The sequence below is a fragment of the Anthonomus grandis genome, chromosome 16 (genome assembly GCF_022605725.1).
Source record: "Anthonomus grandis grandis chromosome 16, icAntGran1.3, whole genome shotgun sequence".
Classification (NCBI taxonomy): domain Eukaryota; kingdom Metazoa; phylum Arthropoda; class Insecta; order Coleoptera; family Curculionidae; genus Anthonomus; species Anthonomus grandis.
Genome location: NC_065561.1, coordinates 7,767,037 through 7,788,118, shown reverse-complemented (window position 1 = coordinate 7,788,118; position 21,082 = coordinate 7,767,037). Strand labels below are relative to the sequence as shown.

At 30.8% G+C, this 21,082-nt stretch overlaps 1 protein-coding gene across 2 annotated transcripts in view; it reads left to right on the top strand.

Moving 5' to 3' along the window:
* Positions 1-21,082, top strand: part of LOC126745867 (uncharacterized MFS-type transporter C09D4.1) — a 170,876-nt gene that overhangs the window by 9,625 nt on the left and 140,169 nt on the right. Inside the window, exon 1 of one of the 2 annotated variants that reach the window (XM_050453896.1) lies at positions 4,182-4,368. The exons of the other annotated variant lie outside the window; for it this stretch is intronic. The gene's annotated coding sequence lies outside the window, so the exon portion shown is untranslated. Of the gene's footprint in view, positions 1-4,181; positions 4,369-21,082 lie in introns of those variants that run through there. 2 annotated transcript variants of the gene reach the window in all.

Genomic DNA, 21,082 nt, shown 5'->3' with positions numbered 1-21,082 from the left:
TAGGTGATTATCTATCATAACACCGAGATATTTGATAACAGCAATTTTGGATGTGACGTTTCCATTTATTTCTAGGATAGAAAAATTTGGCAAAGTATGAGAATAGGATCTAAATGGCAAAAATTTTATTGTGCTCATTTAGTCTTAATTTATTTATCTGAAACCACTTGTATATTTCTTTCAGCACTATTCCCTGAGTTACCCCGCAGGTTATATTCCTACTTTTAAGTCCTTCAATGTTAACAAGCTGGAACCTGTTTCCTAAATATTTTTAAATTTCTCCAATTTTGCTATAAGTTTTTTATGATAAACCGTATCAAAAGCTTTTGTAAGATCTATAAATACAAAGATGCATGGTATCTTTTTATGTATTATCTTATTTTGGTGCAACTATTTGAAGTATTTTTACATTTGCAATTGGTGTTTATTCTTTTTGAGAGAAAACATTGTCATCCTGCGTTTTATTAGTAACTACACTTTATAACCTTCTGTTATTGTATGAAATACTAGCGGAATACCCGCGGCGTTGCTCGCGTGAAAATAGAAGAAAAGTCGAAGAAATCCTCCAATAATAGTAAATGCAACCCACAATACACAAAAATAAAATCCGAAGCCTCGCCTCATCGATAGTGTATGCAACACTCAATTGCCACGCCGTTTTTCTTGAGGTCAAGGTGCGCGATTAATATAATATAATTATTATAAAACCAAGACACAAATAATCTTAAAAATAATTCGTTAGATGCAGAGCGAGCGGTCGAAGACTTGGTCGAGTCACTTCTCGGGTATCAGTCTCGCATGGACCCGCCTCGTGTTATGTCTACCAAAATATAAATAATACAGAGGCACTTTTTCAATCGTATTTATTAATCAGTTTTATGCCGCTATGCGATATTTATCATATCGCTAACAACCCTTATCGGTAGAATTTCGAAAAATCCGTTCTTATCCGGTGCCTACATTATAAAAAGAACCCGTTGGCAAAATTTCACGTTTCTAGCTATTGTAGTTTGGGCTCTGCGATGATGAGTCAGTCAGTCAGGACAAACTCTTTTATATAATTATATAGATATAGATAAGAAAATCAACCGAACGTGAAAGAATTGAAATCTAGTGCATGATTGGTTTCGGAGATATGTCTCATACTTAAGAGGAGGTGGTTCAGTTGTTTAAGCAACTCATCCTGATCGGTCGCCTATTAGCCAAAGCATGGTAAACAGAGTTGAAGTAAAAGTTCGTGAATTCGGGCATGTTCCGGATACTCAAAAAGCTGGTCGAGGTTCAATAACTGAAGAAGATGAGCTTAACGGTTCAAGATAATCACAGGCACGGCTTCTATTGTTAAATTATCGCGATCTACTGTGCATAAAGTATTAAAAAAAAGCAAAGTTCCACCCTTATAAAATATTATTACTTCAAGAGCTATTGGAAAATGATTTTGATCGCTGAAATGAATTTTGTGAGCAAATGCAGCAATTATGTTAACAGCAGCAAATGCAGCAATATTATAACAATGATTTTGTAAAACGGATAATATTTTCTGACGAAGTAACGTTATTTTTGCTATTTTCAGGTTTACTCTAAACGGTTATATGAACAGGCAGAATTTTCGATACTGGGCGACCGAAAACCCTCATTAGTTAACAGAATGTCATACACAACACCCTAAAAAAGTGAATGTGTGGTGTAGTATAGTGGAAGGAAGAGTTTTAGGACCTTACTTTTTTTATGGCACTCTCACTGGTGAGAGGTATTTGTACTTTCTTCAAAATGATTTTATCCCCGCTCTGATAACTTTGTATCCGGATTTAGAAGAACCCGACATGCACCAACGTGATCTTTTTTTTCAGCAAGATGGGGCCCCGCCACACTATGCTTTACCCGTTCGCAATTATCTAGATGAATTTTTTCCAAATCGTTAAATAGGTAGACGAGGGTTTATTGAATGGCCACCCAGATCGCCAGATATAACTGCCCTGGATTACTTTTTATCGGGATACTTAAAAAATTAAGTGTATGTCACTAAACTAGTGAGTTTAGAAGATTTAAAAGAATGAATACGCCAGGAAATTAGAAATATTACTCCAGATGTCATTGACAACGTTCAAAAAGAATTTAAATCGTCTTGGTATTGTTATTAGCGGTGCTCAATTCGAAAATTTAATTGAGATAGCTATTTCTTAAATTTTACATTTTATCATTTTTCGTTCAAAATTACTTATGTAATCACTATTCGTTTGTACCATATCCTTTGTAAGAAAATGCGTTTTTTCTGATTCTGCGTTAAAAATGGTGGTTACCTTTTGAAAAAACATATTGGTAACGTAATTTTTTTTTAACACCCTGTATATTGAAATTTCCACGTAGAAAAACCCTAAACCAAATATTAAAATCGACGGTGTTCGGACATTTTTTTCAGAAACGGTCCATTTTATTTTTATTGAATTTATCCGCTACTTTTTGGTGCACTGTACATCTTCCCAATTTAAAAAATAATATTCATACGGAAACCATAAAATAACATGAATTTGGACAAACGGTAAGAGCAGTAAACAAAAAACAATAAGCAATTACACGGCATTCGCAAAGAATATCAAAAAGTTTGTTTACTAGCATTCTTACTTTTTTCAATTTTTTTGTTTTACTATCTCTTTTATTATGTAATATTAACATACGTTTACGTTTTGCTATATTTCTTTTGGAAGAGTCCTACAACCAGTTAAAAAAAATTACTCAACTTTGAATACACCCTGTATAAAATAAAGAGTTTTTTGTATGTTACTGAGTTGTTTCCAGTTTACCTGAGTTTTGTGAGTCAGTTTCCATATTGTGTTCCGGTGTGGTAATTCAGCTTCAAGTGTGTCGTTTGTTATTAGTCAAGTATTTGAGTATCAATTTACAGGGTGTCCGGAAAAAGGAGGCCAATCCGCCGGCCACATATAGGGTGGACTAACATAATGCGACTTTCGTTATGCTATTTTTTAATTGGGCGCTCGATATTCAATATACAGGGCGTCAAAATGAGAAATATAACATCGTTTTTTTTTAAGTTAGTCGAGTGTTTCAAAAGATATTAAATTAAAATTTGGGGTGAGAAAGTTTTTTGGAACGAGAAATTAAAATTCGAGACGGATTCGCTATACCTTGCAGAGGGCGCCACCTGCGGTACATTGCATGTGTCAAAAATACCGAAACTTTTTTGTACCTCTGTATAATAGAGTTCTAGTAAAAACATGTAACTATCCAATCTTTTCTTGTAAAAAAAGTATTCTTAGTAAATGTCGGCCTGAGAATCCGTTACATACTTACATACTTCAAAAAAAGGATTTTATATTTCTAATTTTGACGCCCTGTATATTGAATACCGAGCACCCAATTAAAAAATGACATAACGAAAGTCGCATTATTTTGGTCCACCCTATATGTGGCCGGCGGATTGGCCTCTTTTTTCCGGACATCCTGTATATGGTATACTGTTTTAAACTGGATTTAAAAGTTTCCAGCTTTCACTTTCAACGCACAGTATCTACAGCAAATGAAAGAATTAGTTTTTTCTTCAATGTTTTCTTCGGTAGTAGAAAATATATTATATGTATTTCCGTTAAGAATTTTTCAAATCTTTCTTTTAATAAGCATAAAATTAAGCAACGTTACCGTACTTTAACTGACCTTGTCTCTTTTAGATCCATCTATCCTATTGACAATTATTTTCGTTTTAGTTTGATAACATTCCCTCTCCTCCAACAATAAACCGATGTGCATTATTGCAGAAATATAATCAAAAACTATTCTTTTTTCAAGAAATGAACATATAAACTTTAGAAATAATATTCATTCACATGTTAATTATTTATTAAACGTGAACCTTATCAGAGACAACCTGCCATTGATCCTGCACAGTAAAACAAGCCGCTCTTATATTATCTGCTTGTATGTTTACCATTAACATTAACGTTAGGGGCTTCTGCAACAGTAAATAAATATTCTGTGCTGTTTATCCACTTAAAATCTGCCACCGCTCTAGATATAAATAAAGATAATAGACGATAATAATAAACAATATAAGTGTCCCCAATAATGTCATCACAATATAAAAATCACCCGGGCCGCGTGGGAGAAATCCCGATTTTCACGTCCCTCTCGTTTTATGTGCAGAGTCTGCGCCCTTGAATGCCCAATTGACGGTCTTGTGTGCGTTTGGGTTTGCTAAGAGTAATTTTTTTTATTGTTTAATATTATTAGCAACAATTGCACCAAGCTGTTTGATAATACATTCATTCGGTTTTATTTAGTAAGTGGGTGGTATGTATCTGATTATAGTGACATAGCTTCTTTGACTTATCATTAGCTCGTTTCCAGTTGTTGCTGGTAAGTTCTCAATTTTGGCGGTATTGTCCCTTATCGATCGCGACACGGAGTTTTTTTTAAATGTTTTAAATTTAATAATTGGATATTGTTTTGGGTTCTTTATTGAGCATGGTTCAACGTGAGAGAGAACATAAAGGAATAAATATAATTAGAAACCATTTTATATTTTTATTTTAAGACCTCAATAGAAAATGGTTACGGTTTCAAAAAAAAAATATACAACTTATAGAGGATGCTAGTACATAAATGCGACAAACTTCAGGAGGTGATCCTGCTTAAAAAATAATGACAGTCTGTTAAATGTATGTAAAATGATGGGATCTTAGAGGGAAACGGTGATTTTCTACGACTACGCGTAAATTATGCGTGGCAGTTAATAACTTTACTTTAAATTTTGACATATTTATTTATCAACGTTGTTTGTCTTTGGTGAATGTTATATAGTTGTTAGAACGTTGTACTGTGCGAGTCTCTACCTTGGAATAAATCCATTATATCTGTGATATTGTTCTTTTTTTCGTGATATGTGCTTGGACACGTTGATTAGCATTTTAAATTGTCTTTATTTTAATGTAAAAAAATTGTATAACGGGTATCTCAAATGTAAATACGACGTCATTGATTATTTTTTAAACATCAACCCTATTTTTTTAATGACTATTGTTAAAGTGTTTAACAAGCTTCACATGCGTACCAAATATCAATTTTTTACTCCTTGTCTTTAAAAAAAGGGCTTTAACAAACATTATCTAATTCAAAAAATGAATTTTTTGGATGCAATTTGCCTCTATCAATAATTGAATCAAACTATTTAAAAAAACTTACGAACCTTTGAGAGGAACCAAATATACTAAGAAAACAAAAACTGTGTATCAGTATGTTATATGAGACATACCGGCGCATCGAAAAGTTTCCACCCCGAATTTTTCCAAGATTACCATCAACCCTTACGCGGGGGTGACAGCTACCCATAAAATTTTAAATGGGAACTGAACTCGAGTGATACCTCATTAAATTCATGTGGTTTATAATAGTGAAGTTTTAACTTGCTGTTTTCAGATTCTGTGATATCGCAGCTTGTCAAAATTTATAAAAAATTATTTTGTTTTATAATTAATTAATTATAAAACAGATTAATTTAATACCCGTAAGACTACGTCGTTTTGAGCTAGGGTAATAAATGATACTCAAAAGACTTTTCAAATAAATTATTAGGTCAACATTTTCAAAAGACCCAGTGTACTGCACAAAGGATAGAAAATTGACCTATTTTTAAAATTATTAAATGATAGTTTTATTAAATAATAATTGAAGTTACAAATATTTTTTAATCCTGATTTTATTTTATGAGTTTAAAAATAGTGATTTCATATTATCACTTTCATTACTAAATAATAACACAGACTAGGAAGAAAAATTGTTTATTTCATTTTCTTTCAGTGAATGAGTAAATAAAAAGAGTGTCAAGATAGTTAAAAAAATAAATAAAAATGGTCTAATATTTGTATTTATGCCCTCCTTTAACTTCCAAACCAAAGTAGACACACTGTTCGAAATGCTCGCGCACAATATGTAACGTTTCAGGTAAAATTTGTTGGCACTCCTGCACTATTCGTTGTCGCAAATCTTTTACAGAATTGGACTGCATAGCATAAATTGGGATTTTAAATGACCCGACAAAAAAAGGTCAAGGATCACAAATCAGTAGATCTGGTAGGCCATTCAGTTCGATCTCTCCGTCCACTCCATCTTCCATGAATATTTTCATCCAAAAATAGCTTTACAGGCAACGCATGATGCGTCGTCTTGCTAAAAAATTAAATTTTCTGGCCAAAAGCACTCATCTTCCTCAATGGCAGTAATTAAAGCTAGCTTAATAGTAGTATCCAGTAACTCAAGATACATTTCCTCCGCTAATTTTCCAGGTAAAAAATATGGCCTAATGCGGTGGCCGAAAATTTCAGCACATATTTAATATTTCGGTATGTATACCGAGTATGTACGATGTATATACGACCAATATTTGCAATTATGTCTGTTTACAATACCATTAAGAAAAAAAGCTGCATTCATCAGAAAAACAAAGACCAAAAATAAATTCTGGGTTGCAAATAGTTCGCTCACTCATAGTTTCGTCAAACGGCGATCATCCTCGTTAAGTCACTTCTACGTGAAACCCCAGATATTTCACTCACTTTCTTTGTACTGAGTGTGGGATCGATTGCCATATGACCAAAAACTGCAACTTCTATAGCTTCATTTATGACTGGATTTATCACATTTCTTGGTTTGTTTGCAACAAATCCTGTTTCACGAAATTTTGCCACTAAGTTTATGACGTTCATATGGGATAAGTGTGTATGTGGGTGTAATTCATTGTAGGACAATGCAGTTGCTCTAGCCCAATCGGTATTTCTAAAGAAAATTATAATAATTTCATCTATAATATCAAAAATTCATGGGTGGGAGCGTTTTCTGCTTTTTTTACGAAATCTCGGAGAAATTCGAGGTGGAAAGTTTTCGCCACCTTGTATAAATCGATTATTGAAAAAGCAAAATCTAGCTTCAGAGGTATCAGAGTCAGTATGTCTTATTGATGGATGGAAAAATACTAGCAGCCACACAAAAATAGTTGTTTATTTCCTCGATGATGATGGCAATAAGGTTTTTTTTCATTTTCAGCAAAACGAAAAAACTGCTGCAAAGTCTCGGTAAAAAACTAATAATATATTCAAATAAATTCCAGGTAACATGTTTCGCTTTATAACTTAGCATCACCAGACATGAAATATAAAATACAGTTCACTGCAAGGCAAAGTTTATAAAAATACGAAAATTTAAAAATATTACCTGAATGGTCAAAGACTATATCACACACACCCTATCTATTAACTACATGATAATACTGGGTGTAAAATCGACCAATCACAACAACACACTTCATAACAACATTTATATTAAACATAGAATATAAACACTAGAAAACACAACGTAATATAACTTATCTCAAATTCTTTTCATCAACATACATTTGTTGCTTTTAACTCTTTATTTTACCGCGTTTTAAATTACCTTTATCGAAACCTACTTCTTTAAAAGAGTATAATCAAATTAAAACCATAGCTTTAAATAATAGTTTTCCATTAGGTGATTTATAGAAACTTGAACTAGACCTTCAACATTTCAAAGATTTGTAGATGAGAATACTAAAATTAATTTTTAGTTTGAAATATCTCAGTAAATAAGAGACCATTAGCCGTACACGCGCCAATGATTATTATTAAATAATTAGATAAATATACAATACTTAAATGTGCTAAAACCAGCAAAATCTTACTTCTTAAAACCCACCAAATTGCATTGGCATATCGGTTTTAGAGGACCAAATAATAAGTAAATTTGGAAAGAAACATTTCAACAAACAAAAAACAACACTCAGTATCTCAGAGAACAAAGCATTTGCGGCTTATATCAGTTGATATCGATCGAAATCTGTCATTATTTTTCAAGTAGAATCACCTTTTCAAATTTGCCGTAGTTATTTACTTTGACATCCTATATAACTTTAGATATATAGGTTGTTAGTAAATAACTGCTGTTAGTAAATAATAAATTGTAAGAAACGAAGCTCCATTTAAAAGAAAATTTAATGATCTGAATGAAAAAATGTATCCCTCTTCTATTTTGAAAAAAATAGAGTAAATCCTGTCCCTAAGTGGCTAAAGTTATAATTTATAAATAAATCCTATCATTATAACTTTAAATAACTTTAAATAACTTACAAATAAGGATTTATTTATAAATAAGAGAGATATTCTCTAAAAACTTTTTTTTTTAATTTTCACATTTAATTTCAAACTGTAAACTTTGCTGGATTGACGGCGGCAGTCTGATTGGCTAGACCAATCTTTTGATTGTCCATAGTGTTACTGTTTGCGATACAGTAATATTAATAAGAGAGATATATATATACACTACGCATCAAAATTAACGCATAATATTAGAAATTAAATTTTTTTTCCAGCTCATTTTTTGTCTTTCTAGTTTAAATTATAAATAATTAAGATAAAAATACAAATGTGAACACAATGTGTTCTTAAAATTTAATGCCAAAATTATCAAATAATTCTATTACAAAATATATAAATTGAACCAAAAAAAAATTAATAACGAGTATTTCTTCATACTCACCATGATCCCTCATACTAAAAATTAGAGCTTAACCTTATTCGATCTTGGTCTGTTTGACCCCAAATTTGTACCAATCTCAAATAAAGGTCATTCAAATTGTTTACGAATTTTGGCAACTGTCGCAGTCATCTTCTCATAATATCCCACATGTGCTCTATTGGATTCATATCCAGGCTTCTGGGTGGCCAATCCATGGTAGCAATTTAGACTTCTTCAAGGTACTCCTGTACCACCCTGGCCACGTGTGGTCTCGCATTATCGTGCATAAGCAGAAAATTACTGTCAACATAGGGGGCGAATGGCACCTTTTGATCTTCTAAAATGTCTGCAATGTACCTCTGTGCAGTAAGCCGTCCTACAAGTACTAATTCTATGCGGCCCTCTATATTAATCCCGCCCCACACAATTACTGATCCACCATCACAACTAACGGTTCCCACTATATTGAACTGCGCATATCGTTCTCCTGGCCTTTGGTATACTCTATTATGTCTATCGTCAAGAAAAAGAAAGTATCTGAATTCATGCAACCAACGTATTCATGAGCGAATTGTAGTGTTCGTCTCTTATGCTCTCTGGTGAGTAATGTAGTAGTACCTGCTCTTGCAGGCCTTATATTGGTCTCCGCTAGCTTTCTCCTGATTGTGTTTTGACATATTCTAAAATTTTGACGCTTCAGAAATTTATTTTGTCAAGAAGGTATGCATTTCTAGAAATTGGTCTTCAGTAAAGGTTGTAGCTCTTCCACAATCATTAGCTGGTCTTCTAATGTTGCTACCAATTTATGCAAACCGACTCAAATCTCTGAAGAAGGTTGACTGGGTGACATAATAAATCTTTAAGCAAGCTGAATTTAGGTATACTCTTCTTCGTGAAGAGTACCAACTCTAAAATAGTCAGCTTCTGAAAAATTGCGGTTTTCTCGTTGTGGCGGATTCATTTTGTAAGAACCCAATATGTAAAGTTAAAATCACGTCGAATATCGGAACTCTACTGAAGTAAAACGCATTCTGAATGGAGAAATATCAACATAAGTACTTTTTATTGTTTTTTTTTCTCTAAAAAGTATCCGTTTGTTTACAGTTCATCGAAAATCAAACGTCAATAGTCAAGTTTTAACAACATAAGTAAACTGCCACGTGCAGAGTAGCCAATCAAAGCGAGGTACACTATCAACAGCGCCGAGGCGGCTAATTTGCGAACCCAGTTATCGTGTAATTTTGCGTACGTATCACCTTATTTGGGCAGCGATCAGACTCCTTTGTTCCAGTCTCCTTGTTTCAAACTGATTAGGTTAAAAGTATTGATTACAAAGCTGTTCATGAAACGATCATATCATAATCATCATGCAAAACATATTTTATGAGTTTAAGAGTTTCAATGCCCAATTTTTAGTTTCTATAATAAATAACTAATAAGGACATATAGGGTAGTAGACATTAGATTTATGTTTTTATAAATGACTAAATAAATATAGTCTTAGACACTTAAAAGGGCAATTAAAATACTTATCAGAATATTTTAATATTTATTTAATTAATTTTTAATCAAATGAATGTAAAAAATGTCCACTTCCAACTTCCATGCATAAATTAAGACACTTTTCGAAACATTTCGCGTACATTATGTTACTTTTTTACTAACTTACCAGCACTCGTGCGATCTTTGTTCCCGCAAATCTTTTAAAGCTTTAGCGTATGTGGCATATATTTTTTCTTATGTTCTCACAAGAAAAAGTTAAATAGCGACAGATTAGGAGGTCTGGCACGCCAATAAATGTAATCTTATCTTCCAATCCATTTTCCCGTAAAATGTTTATCCAAAAATAACCTTACATACTTATACGCTTCCTATAAGGCGATCGTAATTCGGATTGCTGGAAAATTAGAGCTTCGTCCTTCTGCTGCTTATATTTACTGTCAAGCATAAATTTAAAGTTGTTTGATACGGGTAGACCCCAGTATTTTTGTAGATTTCGTCTTCGCCAAAGTGACAAGTTTATGCTCAATAAGCTTTAATGAAGTTTTAGACACATTAATCTGACCCGTACTCCATAGTGATATTTGATGTTTATTCTTGCACCACCAAACTGTTGCAAATCTCGGTAGCTCGTAATATAGAGTTAATGTAATATATTAAGGCATATATTTAACTTATACAAGGACTGTATTATGGATTTTGTATTAATGAATTTATTTTTTAAGGAAAATAATTGTTGCTTTAAAGAATAAGGTAATACATTTATACTTTTTTAATATCACGGAGTAGACAAAAAGGTACCATAAAGGAAACTATCTCGGAGATTTGAAATAAATAATGTTGATCTTACTCGTTAAACTGTAATATTCGTACCATAACAAGATATCTCTATCAATAGCGGTTTTTAGCCCGACTGAATACAAATCGTGTCAAAGAATCGTGGTGTGACCTGCAACCAAGGTGAACTTGTCATAAATTTGTGGTAGAACGTTGATATAGATATGGAACAAAACTGGTATAAGAACAGAACCCTGCACGTCTCTATCAATTGGCAAACTACTCAAACGTCATAGATTTTAATCTTCTGCAGCAGCACTGTGTGACTCACACCTGCCAACCACTGTCGCAGATATTTTCCAGAATTGAAATTCGGGAATAGGACTTTTAAGAGGCGATATAATAAGCCATAGTTATAGTTATATACAAGATTTTACCAACTAAAACTACTACCAAATACACCAAAATAAGTAAAGTATAATGTAAGCTTGTGACTAAATAGGGTTAAAAATTCTAAAATGCCTTATTATACAGACTGATCGAGGAATCGAAGATCTAACGGTCCTTATATGCAAAGTTTAGCAGCCACGCGGGCAAGTATAGGATATTTTATTATGGTCCTATATATCAGTAAAAATAAAGTATTACTTAATATTAGCGTTTTTTTCGGAACATAAAACAATAGTTACTTAAAATTATATAATTTAAATAATCTTAAATACTTAAATATAAATATATGGGAGGTTTGGTATCCAAAAGTAATAAAGGAAGTATTATTATTTGAGAAATATTTAATCATAAATTATCTTTTTTTGTTCGATTTTGATTTATCTGACTATGTAGAAATCTTCTCACCATTTATTATCAATAAGGATGGTTATTGTGTTTCTTATTTACATTAAAAAAAAACATATTTTTTTTTAATTGCTTATGCATTTACTTTAATTCATAAAAAACCAACATGGCGACAATACACCTAAATAAATGTTGAAAAAATGGTTGGCCATTAGTCTATTTAATTTTATAAAATAATAAAATACTTATATAACATATTTATTTTATCCCTAATAAAATTAATATATATTTTTATTTTATAAAGAATCCGATTAAATCATAATTGTTCTATACGCGAACGCTAGCAACACTTAACAGAGGGCGCTTTTGTAGGTGTAGAATTCAAACGTTAGCTGTTTTTGGTCAAATGTTTTGTAGGCAAAGTTTGCACGATTGTATTACATTACGTAATTTTATTATTCTGAGAGATCAGGTTTTGAAGAAATAATATTTGGACTTCTTTTATTAAGAATCTTGACTTATATTACAGTTTATTACCCACATCATTAGCTTACTGCTGTTCTCTTTGCTTTTAAATTAATAAATGAATGTTGAAAATGTCCACCTCCAACTACCATGCATAAATTAAGACACTTTTTGAAAAATTTCGCCTACATTATGTTACTTTTTAGGCCTAGCTTACCGGCACTTTTAAAGCTTTAGGATATGTGGCATACATTTTTTCTTATATTCTCACAAGAAAAGGTTTAATAGCGACAGATCAGGAGATCTGGCAGGCCAATAAATGTAACCTTATCTTCCAATCCATTTTCCCGAAAAATGTTTATCCAAAAATAACCTTGCAGGAAGCGCATGAAGCGAGCGTAATTCGGCTTGCTAGAAAATTAGAGCTTCATCCTACTGCTGTTAATATTTACTGTCGAGCAGAAACAGTATGTTACTTAGCTTTATAAGTACAATTTATAACTTCCACTTCATCATCGATGTCCGATACGTTAATAGTGTGACCAGTCTCCAATGTTTCACGTTGAGAAATGTCCTCTGCTGAAAATGGCGTTCTAGTTGCCTCACTAATATTTGAATCCGAATAAATGATTACGCACTAGATGATAAAAAAGCACTAAAATCCTCTACCTCCACATCTAGAGCAATATAGAGCTGCAAAAATGAGCTCATACTGTTTGCGGAAAAAAACAAAATTACCCGAACATGGATTCCGGGACATGCGGGGCTTACAGGACATGAGGCAGGTGACAAGCTTGCCAAAAAAGGAGGAGAATCCAATCTGATAGGGACACAAGGTGCCCCACTCACAACAAAACTAACCTAATGTAGGCGCCAAGACCAACTTTGTTGCCTTGAGAAATGCCTGCTACTGGACAATCGATTCCTGCAAAGAAAAATATAATGAGGGTGAAGAACAAAAATTTTAATTGCCCAAATAGATCAAGATCGTTCTAGTTTGTAGCAAAAGTAGCTAGCCAAGGTTTCTGTAGATCAAAAACTGACTAGAGAGGTAGGTTCCATTGCAATGACCGCAATAGAAAAAGCTGCCTTGCTGGGTCAGATGATTTCTTACCTTGATATGGTTTTTAGAATATTTTTCTTTATTTTGCTTTAAAAAATGTCCATAAATATAGAGATTTTTTTATATTTTTGTAACTATAAAGTCACTAAATTCTACGTTAATGTTCATCAAAGGCTCAGAATATTTATTAAAAAAATGTATGTTAGTATATATTGTCTAAATTAATGAAAACTAACTTTTCTTTAACCTTATTATAAAAAAAATTACAGTAACTTGAGAAGTGTCAGACATCACTTTTACACACATTAAGATTACATTGTTCTGATAATATGATCTAATGAATATTCTATGAAAGTAAAAAGGAATACTTTAGATTTTAAATTGATAAACGTATCATGTCTGTCTGTCTTATTGAATGAAATAATATTAGTACAAATAACCGTTGTCGTTTAATTTGTATTTATAAGTAGTTTTAGTACGCAGAATTAGTTTTCCAAAAAATACCGCTTTATATAGTTTTTTTTAACATGACATTTCGTTACCCTGTTAGAGACAATTTTAGATACATTTGTAAATATTTTCTTAAAAGTTTGGTAAAGTAGAAGTATGCCTTACCTATCTTGTATTAGAGAAAGTCTCGAATCAGTTATCAGAATCGTTATGGTTAAAAAAAAATAAAACAGTACATTTTAAGGCTTCATTTTTTTTGGAAACCTATTTTGCGTATTATTGACTATTCGGTCTGGAACCTTCATTCATTAAGTAGTTTTAATTAACGTATAAATTATCTTTACAAAAAAGTAACTTTAACTTGAAAAATGTTCAAGACAAGTGTATATTATGTTGTTTTGAATTAACCAAGGAATCCCCTTTTAAAGTGTGCTGTACCAAGGTACTTAGATATATATTTTAAACCCTTATTTTCTATTTACTTTATTATTGTTAAGTTTATACAATCTTTTCTGAAATCTGTATAATATATATTGCAAAAGTTTTTAAGTTAATTAAAAATCATACAATACAATTATTGAAAAACATAGATTATTTGTCAGTAACGTTGATATTTTTGGCTGTTTGAAGCGATGAATATGCCAGTTAGCTCGATATGGAAAACCACCTTATTGAGCTTTAGGGCGTTGGGACTATACTCCACTATTGGTCCGGTCTTAATTTTGTAGAAATCCATCCGTGTAAATGTGTATTACCTGTTGTTAGTGCCAATGCCTCTTACGTTGATTGTGTAGAGATTTTTAAATACGAAGGTGGTATCACAGTCTAGTTTAGCTTTTAATAAGAAAAGAGAGTTAGTCGCATCACATTTAAGAAATTGAAAATATTAAAAACTAAAGCGTAATATAATGGATGAGTTAAGAAATTGCAAAAAAATTAAAATTTTTATAAATACACTAGATCTAAACGAATCTGCCTATAAAGCAGAGAACTTGTGGTATTATTAAATTCTTAGACATCGGTTTCAACAACGGAGTTTCCCTAATAATAAATTAAATTGTTTAAAGTCAAAAACTCACTAATATATATGCAAAATTTTATTACATCTTTAATGCAATGAGAAAACATGTTGAAACACCACTATTTACGCTAAAATGTAAATAAACTTTCACATACCTTCGCAGAAATTTTATAAAATTATGTATATTAATGCAACCAGTGCATTTTATTTAGTGAGTAACTTTCAATCTTTATTACTACAGTACACCTACAATACACCTGAACGGTTTCATTCTTGGCGCACTGAGGTGATTTGTGCTCTTCCTACAGCATCTGGATGATGATCTAGTACAGCCCCTTGGAAAGGATCTACATTTCACCTTTCTATCAGCTTTAATGATCTGAGAATTAATGTTACATTATTGATGCTACAAAGAAGACTTAAACATAAAAATTATAAAACAATAAAAATCTTGTAATTAATTTACTAACCGGAGTAATGTTAGCAACGGAATACCAGCAACGGCGGTTGCCGGGTGGTCACGAGTCGCGCGCGATGTCGAAGCGGCGCTTATGAAAATTGATAGTTTATTTAACACATGCAAAACTTTAGATGCATTAAAACTTCCTTTAGATGCATTTTCTCAACGCAAAAAATTCCTCTTTACTAATTTTATTATGTCGGCACAATTAAAAAAATTATGAAAAATTTTATCGGAAAAAAATTATTTTAAACTCGATATAAGTCGTTTAAAAAGCAAAAAAAACACCGTTGGTATGGTAGCAATTTGAGGATTTTTTTAGGGATGACAACTCAATATCTCTACTAACTTACTGGATATACCGTTTGAGAAAGTCAACCAATTTTAAAAAACTAATTTTTCTAAACTAATTTTTTTACTATGATAAAAGAAGAGTCCAAATTCGGTATATTCGACATTTGAAGGGTAAAAAAACACCGTTGCTACTGGTAAAAAATTAAGATTTTTTTAAGAATGATAATACGGTATCTGTAGATACTTACTATGTATGTCTTTTCAAAAAGCCGACGTATTTTAAAAAACTAGAATTTTTTTAGTTTGATAAAAAAATAGACCAAATTCGGTATATTCGACATTTGAAGGGTAAAAAAACACCGTTGCTAGGGGTAAAAAATTAAGATTTTTTTATGAATGATAATACGGTATCTGTAGATACTTACTATGTATGTTTTTTCAAAAAGCCGACGTATTTTAAAAAACTAGAATTTTTTTAGTTTGATAAAAAAATAGACCAAATTCGGTATATTCGACATTTGAAGGGTAAAAAAACACCGTTGCTACTGGTAAAAAATTAAGATTTTTTTAAGAATGAGAATACGGTATCTGTAGATACTTACTATGTATGTCTTTTCAAAAAGCCGACGTATTTTAAAAAACTAGAATTTTTTTAGTTTGATAAAAAAATAGACCAAATTCGGTATATTCGACATTTGAAGGGTAAAAAAACACCGTTGCTACTGGTAAAAAATTAAGATTTTTTTAAGAATGAGAATACGGTATCTGTAGATACTTACTATGTATGTCTTTTCAAAAAGCCGACGTATTTTAAAAAACTAGAATTTTTTTAGTTTGATAAAAAAATAGACCAAATTCGGTATATTCGACATTTGAAGGGTAAAAAAACACCGTTGCTAGGGGTAAAAAATTAAGATTTTTTTATGAATGATAATACGGTATCTGTAGATACTTACTATGTATGTTTTTTCAAAAAGCCGACGTATTTTAAAAAACTAGAATTTTTTTAGTTTGATAAAAGAATAGACCAAATTCGGTATATTCGACATTTGAAGGGTAAAAAAACACCGTTGCTACTGGTAAAAAATTAAGATTTTTTTAAGAATGATAATACGGTATCTGTAGATACTTACTATGTATGTCTTTTCAAAAAGCCGACGTATTTTAAAAAACTAGAATTTTTTTAGTTTGATAAAAAAATAGACCAAATTCGGTATTTTCGACATTTGAAGGGTAAAAAAACACCGTTGCTACGGGTAAACAATTAAGCTTTTTTTAAGAATGATAAAAGAGTATCTATAGATACTTACTATGTATGTCTTTTCAAAAAGCCGACGTATTTTAAAGAACTAGAATTTTTTTAGTTTGATAAAAAAATAGACCAAATTCGGTATATTCGACATTTGAAGGGTAAAAAAACACCGTTGCTACGGGTAAACAATTAAGCTTTTTTTAAGAATGATAAAAGAGTATCTATAGATACTTACTATGTATGTCTTTTCAAAAAGCCGACGTATTTTAAAGAACTAGAATTTTTTTAGTTTGATAAAAAAATTGACCAAATTCGGTATATTCGACATTTGAAGGGTAAAAAAACACCGTTGCTACTGGTAAAAAATTAAGATTTTTTTAAGAATGATAATACGGTATCTGTAGATACTTACTATGTATGTCTTTTCAAAAAGCCGACGTATTTTAAAAAACTAGAATTTTTTTAGTTTGATAAAAAAATAGACCAAATTCGGTATTTTCGACATTTGAAGGGTAAAAAAACACCGTTGCTAGGGGTAAAAAATTAAGATTTTTTTAAGAATGATAAAACGGTATCTGTAGATACTTACTATGTATGTCTTTTCAAAAAGCCGACGTATTTTAAAAAACTAGAATTTTTTTAGTTTGATAAAAGAATAGACCAAATTCGGTATTTTCGACATTTGAAGGGTAAAAAAACACCGTTGCTAGGGGTAAAAAATTAAGATTTTTTTAAGAATGATAAAACGGTATCTGTAGATACTTACTATGTATGTCTTTTCAAAAAGCCGACGTATTTTAAAGAACTAGAATTTTTTTAGTTTGATAAAAAAATAGACCAAATTCGGTATATTCGACATTTGAAGGGTAAAAAAACACCGTTGCTAGGGGTAAAAAATTAAGATTTTTTTATGAATGATAATACGGTATCTGTAGATACTTACTATGTATGTTTTTTCAAAAAGCCGACGTATTTTAAAAAACTAGAATTTTTTTAGTTTGATAAAAGAATAGACCAAATTCGGCATTTTCGACATTTGAAGGGTAAAAAAACACCGTTGCTACGGGTAAAAAATTAAGATTTTTTTAAGAATGAGAATACGGTATCTGTAGATACTTACTCTATATGTCTTTTCGAAAAGCCGACGTATTTTAAAAAACTAGAATTTTTTTAGGTTGATAAAAGAATAGACCAAATTCGGTATTTTCGACATTTGAAGGGTAAAAAAACACCGTTGCTACGGGTAAAAAATTAAGATTTTTTTAAGAATGATAAAAGAGTATCTATAGATACTTACTATGTATGTCTTTTAAAAAAGCCGACGTATTTTAAAAAACTAGAATTTTTTTAGTTTGATAAAAGAATAGAACAAATTCGGTATTTTCGACATTTGAAGGGTAAAAAAACACCGTTGCTAGGGGTAAAAAATTAAGATTTTTTTAAGAATGATAATAGAGTATCTATAGATACTTACTATATATGTCGTTTGAAAAAGCCGACGTATTTTAAAAAACTAGAATCTTTTTAGTTTGATAAAAGAATAGACCAAATTCGGTATTTTCGACAATTGGAGGGTAAAATAACACCGTTGCGTATAGGATTAATATTTTTAGGAATTCCAATTCAACATGTATAGTTATTTGAGTACTCTATAAGCTGTTTAAGAGGGTAAAGGAACACTTTTGCTGTGAGTGAAAATTAGGTTTTTTTAGGGCTGATAATTTAATATCTACCTTTTGTATGTCATAAAAGCCAACACAGCATATTTTGAAAAACTAGAATTAATTTCTACTGATGAATGAACGAACTAATTTTGCTAGATTTAGCACGTAAAGGTATAAAACAACTTTGCTCCAGGTATAATTTTCTGAATATAAAATTAAATTTTTTGTTTTAAGTTCTTTTTTAAAACTTCCTTAAGTGTGTACGCAGTGGAAATTTTGTTGTCTAGAATTTTAATTTGGCCACATTGTTTTTTTGTGATTGAGACGCTTACGCCAAACACGCGGATCGTTCAGATCCTGCTAATAAGTTATTCCAAGCGTGTGTGCGAAAAAGAGACAGCTGATGCAATTGCGTAATGTTTAAGGTAAGGCAATGCGTTTGTTGTTACACTAAAGGATGCCGACGCGTGTGTTCATTGGGTTTATTCTATAACGAACGCTTTATTATAACTTTTGTTTTTAATTTACGTAAATTTGTTTTATTTTCCTTTGTTTTACTATTTACTCTACTATTTTTTAGTTACTAATTATTAATTTAACATATTTTTATTTATTTTAATTTCTATTTTGCTAATTTGCTTCTCTTACAAATTCTTTTAATGAATTACACATGTCAGATACTTTTGGTAGTTTATTTAATAAAAAGAAAATGTTTTTAATATCTTATTACCTAGTGGTTCAATTAATGCCAATTAAGGCCAAATTCGTACAAAAAAAGGAAATTTTTATATAATAAGTGTAATAATTGTAGAGGTTCTTTTGAGATCACAATAACACAATTTAAAGCTAAATAATGATTTTAGAATTAATATTGTTAAATTTATAGAGCGTCAGTACGCATATTACTTAAAAGAAAGAACTAAAAAAAGTTATAATGCTTATTTGTTTTTTGTAAAGTCGTATCGCATCAAAAAATACACATAGAACATACATATATGGTTATTGTGGCTTCTAAAAAAAATCTTAATTTTTTACCCGTAGCAACGGTGTTTTTTTACCCTTCAAATGTCGAAAATACCAAATTTGGTCTATTCTTTTATCAAACTAAAAAAATTCTAGTTTTTTAAAATATGTCGGCTTTTTGAAAAGACATACATAGTAAGTATCTACAGATCACGTATTCTCATTCTTAAAAAAATCTTAATTTTTTACCCGTAGCAACGGTGTTTTTTTACCCTTCAAATGTCGAAAATACCGGATTTGGTCTATTCTTTTAACAAACTAAAAAAATTCTAGTTTTTTAAAATACGTCGGCTTTTTGAAAAGACATACATAGTAAGTATCTACAGATACCGTATTATCATTCATAAAAAAATCTTAATTTTTTACCCCTAGCAACGGTGTTTTTTTACCCTTCAAATGTCGAATATACCGAATTTGGTCTATTTTTTTATCAAACTAAAAAAATTCTAGTTTTTTAAAATACGTCGGCTTTTTGAAAAGACATACATAGTAAATATCTATAGATACTCTTTTATCATTCTTAAAAAAATCTTAATTTTTTACCCGTAGCAACGGTGTTTTTTTACCCTTCAAATGTCGAAAATGCCGAATTTGGTCTATTCTTTTATCAAACTAAAAAAATTCTAGTTTTTTAAAATACGTCGGCCTTTTGAAAAAACATACATAGTAAGTATCTACAGATACCGTATTATCATTCATAAAAAAATCTTAATTTTTTACCCCTAGCAACGGTGTTTTTTTACCCTTCAAATGTCGAAAATGCCGAATTTGGTCTATTCTTTTATCAAACTAAAAAAATTCTAGTTTTTTAAAATACGTCGGCTTTTTGAAAAAACATACATAGTAAGTATCTACAGATACCGTATTATCATTCATAAAAAAATCTAATTTTTTTACCCCTAGCAACGGTGTTTTTTTACCCTTCAAATGTCGAATATACCGAATTTGGTCTATTTTTTTATCAAACTAAAAAAATTCTAGTTTTTTAAAATACGTCGGCTTTTTGAAAAGACATACATAGTAAGTATCTATAGATACTCTTTTATCATTCTTAAAAAAATCTTAATTTTTTACCCGTAGCAACGGTGTTTTTTTACCCTTCAAATGTCGAAAATGCCGAATTTGGTCTATTCTTTTATCAAACTAAAAAAATTCTAGTTTTTTAAAATACGTCGGCTTTTTGAAAAAACATACATAGTAAGTATCTACAGATACCGTATTATCATTCATAAAAAAATCTTAATTTTTTACCCCTAGCAACGGTGTTTTTTTACCCTTCAAATGTCGAATATACCAAATTTGGTCTATTCTTTTATCAAACTAAAAAAATTCTAGTTTTTTAAAATACGTCGGCTTTTTGAAAAGACATACATAGTAAGTATCCACAGATACCGTATTATCATTCATAAAAAAATCTTAATTTTTTACCCCTAGCAACGGTGTTTTTTTACCCTTCAAATGTCGAATATACCGAATTTGGTCTATTTTTTTATCAAACTAAAAAAATTCTAGTTTTTTAAAATACGTCGGCTTTTTGAAAAGACATACATAGTAAATATCTATAGATACTCTTTTATCATTCTTAAAAAAATCTTAATTTTTTACCCGTAGCAACGGTGTTTTTTTTACCCTTCAAATGTCGAAAATACCGAATTTGGTCTATTCTTTTATCAAACTAAAAAAATTCTAGTTTTTTAAAATACGTCGGCTTTTTGAAAAGACATACATAGTAAGTATCCACAGATACCGTTTTATCATTCATAAAAAAATCTTAATTTTT